This window comes from Oryctolagus cuniculus, chromosome 19, assembly GCF_964237555.1.
Source record: "Oryctolagus cuniculus chromosome 19, mOryCun1.1, whole genome shotgun sequence".
NCBI classification, from domain to species: Eukaryota; Metazoa; Chordata; class Mammalia; order Lagomorpha; family Leporidae; genus Oryctolagus; species Oryctolagus cuniculus.
The window spans coordinates 60,701,163-60,707,162 of record NC_091450.1 but is presented as its reverse complement, the minus strand read 5'-3'; positions in this window follow the sequence as shown (position 1 = coordinate 60,707,162).

Below are 6,000 nucleotides of genomic sequence, written 5' to 3'. Positions count from 1 at the left end.
ACCGCACGGCATCCTGCAGCTCTGAAACTGTGGCTGTTCTGTAAGTCCCACAGATGACTGTGCTCCTCCAAGGGGCCTACAGAAGGCCCCATCTGCATTCTTCTACTCTGTGCCATGCCTGCTAGTGTTTGATCACCAGAACAGTTTGCTATCAACCTTTTGGAGGTGAGTAAGCTACGTTTCACATCCTACAGCTCTGGGATCAGGACTGTTAGAGCTGTATTCCACAGAGCCACCCAAGTTCACCTGGAAGTGAGAAAAATCATGCATCCCTGCTGAAAAAAATCTAAATCCTAAATAATAGAAGAAAATCCTATATCCATGAATTAGAAGACTCAACATAATAAAGACGTTCATTCCCTCCCGATTAGCATACTTTTCTAATGCAATTCTTATGGTAACCCAGCAAGATGTTTTGTAGTTACAGATAAGAAATGAAGCCCAAAAAATCTTTCAAAGAAAAATAAAGCAAGAGGAACCTCTCCATAGGATTTCACACTTATTATATGGCTACATTAATCAAGGCTGTGTGATACTGATGGAGCAATTTAAAAATAGATCAACAAGACAGACGCAAAGGTAAAAAAATCAGTCTAGTGGAAGAAAGACAGGCTTTTCAACAAATACTCTACAGCAAGTAGACATCTATATCTCAATCCCAGCTACCACCCAAGTCTTAGAATTAAGACTTACACCTTACACAAAAAAAAGTTATCAAAAGCTTAAATTTAAGCAGAAAGCTATGCAACTCTTAGGACTATACATTAAACAAATCTTCAAGATAGGGGCTGGCATTGTGGTCCACCTGGTTAATCTGCTTCCTGTGATGCTGGCATCCCATACGGAGGAAGGTTCATGTCCCAGTGTTTCACCAGCATTCCAGCTCCCTGCTACTGCAGAAGATGACCCATGTACTTGGGCCCCTGTTACCCATATAGGAGACCAGACGGAGGTTCTGGCTCTTGGCTTCAGCCTGATCCAGCCCAGGCAGTTGCAGCCATTTGGGGATCAATCAGTGGATGGAAGATCTCTTTCTCTCTCTGCCACTCCATCTCTCTGTCACCCTGCCTCTCAAATATATAAAAATATAAATAAATACATAAATTTTTAGTGGCTGGCACTGTGGCATAATGGGTAAAAGCTGCCACCTGCAATGCTGGCTTTCCATATGGATGAAGATTCACTTCTGAGCCAGCTCCCTGCTAATGCACCTGGGAAAGCAGTGAAAGATGGTCCAAATACTTGGGCCCTTGCACCCATGTGAGAATAAAGTCTCTGGCTCTTGGCTTATGCCTGGCCCAGCCCTGGCCATTGTGGCCATCTGAAGAATGAACCACTGGGTGGGGGCAGGCATTGTGGCACAATAGGTTAAGCATCTGCTTGTGGTGCCAGCATCCATATGGGCACCAGTTCAAGGCCTGGCTGCTCCACCTCCAATCTAGCTCCCTAGTGATGGCCTGGGAAAGCAACTGAAGATGGCCCAAGTGCTCAGGCTCCTACAACAGTGTGGGAGACCTGGAAGAAGCTCCTGGCTCTTGCCTTCAGATCAGCTCAGCTCCAGCCATTGTGGCCATTTGGGGAGTGAACCAACAGATGAAAGATTTCTCTCTCTCTCCCCCTTTCTTTCTATTTCAAATAAATAATTAGATCTTTTAAAAAATCTTTAAAAGTAAATAAATGAATAAAAATCTTCAAGATCTTGATCAAAGTAAAGAAAAATTTTCAAACAATGCATGGAGGAAAATTAATAAACTGGACTTCATAAAAATTTTTAAACATGTTTTATGAAAAATTTGCTAAAAGAATGAAAAAGCAAAGTATACAGTGGAGGAAAATATTTTTAACCATATATCTGATACAGAATCAGTGTCTAGAATAAATAAAGAACTCTCAAAACTCAATACTATATAACAATTCTGTTAGAAAATGGATAAAAGATACAAGAAGACTTTTTTTTAGATTTATTTATTTATTTGAATGTCAGAGTTACACAGAGAGAGGAGAGGCAGAGAGAGAGGGAGAGGTCTTCCATCCGATGGTTCACTCCCCAATTGGCCACAACAGCCAGAGCTGCGCCGATCTGAAGCCAGGCGAGAGGAGCTTCTTCCGGGTCTCCCACGTGTGTGCAGGGGCCCAAGGACTTGGGCCATCTTCTGCTGCTATCCCAGGCCACAGCAGAGAGCTGGATCAGAAATGGAGCAGCCAGATCTCAAATGGGCGCCCATATGGGATGCCAGCGCTTCAGGCCAGGGCATTAACCTGCTGTGCCCCAACAAGAAGACATTTATTTGAAAGTGATATATTGATGGCAAATAACACATGGAAATATGTCTGATGTCTTTAGTCAATCAATATCGTTGCATATCCGTCAAAATGGCTAACATGAAAAATATTGATGAGAAGGACCTGCTGGTAAGGATAGACAACATGTTCACTCATATGTTCCTATTGAGAATGTAAAATTATATAGTTACTCTGGAAAAGCGTTTAGCAATTTCTCAAAGAACTAAACATAACATGGCCATAAGACTCAAAAAAATTCTACCACCATCACCACCCCACATTTATCCTGGAGCAATGAACATTTGTGGTTACAAGAACACCTGTACAAGAATGTTTATCACAGTTTTAGTCATAAGTGTAAAAAAGCTGGGAACAACCTTGCTGTCCCTTGATGAGTGAGTTATTAAAAACAAATTGAACTACTCATGTGGAGTAGTTCTCTGCATTTAAAAGGAGCAAGTTGGTCCCATCACAACCAGGAAAAGTCCCTAGAGAATTAAGCTGAACAACAAAAAAGCCAAATACCCAAAGTCACATACTGTATAAATCCATTAATATCACGGTCTCCCAATGAAGTATTTATAAAAATAGAGAACAGATGAGTAGCTGCAATTAATTCAAAGGGAAGTGGGCATGCTGAGAAGAGGGCAACATAGGGGAGCCTTGTCTTACAAGAAGTGTTCTGTATCTTCACTGTATTAATGTCACACTGGTTGTGATGGTATACAGTAGCTTTGTAAGGTACTACCATTGGGGAAATATGTTGCATGATACACAGGATCTCTTTGCATTGTTTCTTGCCTCTGCATGTAAATATATATGCAATTACATAAAAGCAAAAGTAAAGTTAAAACAACAATTAGAGCAATGGAATAGAATAATAAAGCTTCATGATTCACAGTATCTGATTTCAACATTTATTATAAAGTAACAGTGATGAAGAGAGTTAAAATATATATGATCAATTTATTTATTGTAGTAAAAATTCCATAACTTTTTCATTTCAATCAGCTTTTGTGTACAGTTACATATTGCTAACCATACTCATTGTTGTGAAACAGATCTTCAGAACATTTTCATCTTATAAATCTGAAACTCAATGTCCGTTAAAAATCTCCCCTCTCCTTCTTTCCCCCAGCTCCTAGTCATGATTATAATTTCTGTTTCCATGAATCTGATTACTTTATATTGCTTATATAAATGGAATTACACATTATTTGTCACTTTCTGACAAATAATACCTTATCATAAGGTACTCAAAGTTGATCCAGGGTGTATCATTAGATGAATTTTTCTTCCTTTTTAAAGCTGAAATCATATTTCATTACCTATATAATACCACATTTTGTTTTCCCATCTTTTAACCAAAATACACATTGCTTCCACTTTTTGATGTTGTGAATATTGAGGCTACAAATTTTTGTGTGTAAATATTACTTCAATATCTGCTCTCAATTCTTTTGGATAAATACTCAGAAGTGGTATTCATTTTACATTTTATGAACCTACAACCAGTACAAAAAGTTTCCAGTTTCTCCACGTCATAATCAATACTTATTATCTTCTGGTATTTTTCTCTTTTAACAGACACTACCATCACAGGTATGAACTTATATTTGATTGTGGTTTTTATTTCTGTTTCTATGATGACTACTGATATTGAGTATCTTTTCATAAGGTTTTCTACCATTTGTAATCTTTGGAGAAATGATTATATGCAAGTCCTTTGCCTATGTTTTAATTAGGCCTTTTGTTATTGAGTTGCTGGAGTTCTTTATATATACATGGTCACTAACTCAGGGTGATTTGATTTATGTTTTTTTAAGTTTACAATGGCACAAAGTGATATGCACTCAGTAGAAATTACTTCAACTTTTGAATGTTAATCTTTCCCAGGGCTAGCAATAGCTGGTGTGTTACTCTCTGAGGACACAAGGCAATGGCAGTGAGCTGCAGCACCTAATCAGTCATGAGATTATGAAAATAAACAACTGATACTCTATACTGTGTTGCTAGGTGTTTTTTTTTTATTTGAAAGGCAGAGTTACAGAGAGAGAGGTCGAGATACAGAGACAGAGAAAGAGAGGTTTTCCATCTATTGGTTCACTCCCCAAATGACCACAATGGCCAAGACTGAGGTAGGCAGAAGCCAGGAGCCAGGAACACCTTCCTGGTCTCCCACATGAGGGACAGGAGCTCAGGCACGTGGGCCATCTTCTGCTGCTTTCCCAAGTACATTATCAGAGAGCTGGATGAGAAGGGCAGCAGTCGGGACATAAACACATGAGATGGTAGAATCACAGGCAACAGCTTAACACCACAACGCTGGCCTCAAGTGGCTTTTGATTCCGTAATGTCTACAAAACCTCCATCTGTGTGCATTTATGAAATACTCAACACTTTAGTTAAAAAAAAAAAAAAGGATGTGTTAGATGATTTTGCCCAACTACAGGCTACCAATGTAGGCATTGTGAGAACACATGCGGTATACTAGACTAATTTATGATGTTCAACAAATTAGGTATATTAAGTGCTTTCTGGACCTATGATATTTTCAACTTACAAAGAGATAATTGTAAACCGAAATGAGATTGTCTAGAAGTAACATCATTATAAGCCAAGGAGCATCTACGTTCTGAATACGAATTCCTGTCAGATACTCACTCCTCAGATTGGTTTTTCACTCTTTCATTATATCCTTTGATGTGCAGATTTTTTAAGGTTGATGTCCGTCCCTCTGTCCCTCTATTTTTGATGTTATTCCCTGTGCTTTTGGTGAAGCAATCAATATCAAGTCAAATGTTAGATTTTACCCTATATTTTCTTCTAGGAGCTTTATAGTTTTCCGTTTCAGATTCTGGGACTTCATCCATTTTGAGATAATTTCTATATATAGTATCAGATAAGGGTTCATTTCATTCTTTACAAGTGGATATCCAGTTTCCCAACACCATCACTTAAACAGATTGTTTTTTGTTCCATCAGATGGTGTTGACACCCTTAGCAAAGATAATGTCTATGTATGGAAGTGTTTATTTCTGGAATCTCTATTTTATTACACTGATGTATTTGTCATCATGCCAGTACAATGTTGTTTTGATTACTAAAACTTTGAAATATGGCTTGAAATCAGGAAATATCACAATTTTACTGATTCATGAATAATTTGATTAGCAATTTAAATGCCATAATTACCAACAAAAATAATAATCTGGTAACTGTTCATTGTACAGTTCTGTCCATTAGTAATCCTAAACCAAGAATTTGATAACATATTCCACTTAATTGGATTATATGTTTTCATATGTGGGATTGGGCAAAAAAAAAAAAAGAGGTACACAGTTCTCAAGCTTTTGACTTTTCCTTTTCCTTTTTTTTTTTTTTAAGAGCAGCTCCATGATTTGGGTACTGGTTAGTACAATACAGAGAACAAAGAGGAAGCATACATAATGGCACTTACCACCAATGCCAATGCTCATCTCATTAGGGTTATAACCAAGGATATTATTAATTTTTGTGTTACTTGCTTTTCCTTAGCACATAAACCAAAGCCATTAATTTGACTTGAGGTATATACACAATACATACACAAAATATGTTACGTCTTAAAATACTGGAAATCTAGTATCTGTGATTTGCAGTTTGACCTAATGGAATAAGAAAATAACAACATTCAACAAGGGAGGGTTATACTGATACTAAAGCTCTTAGAAGTTC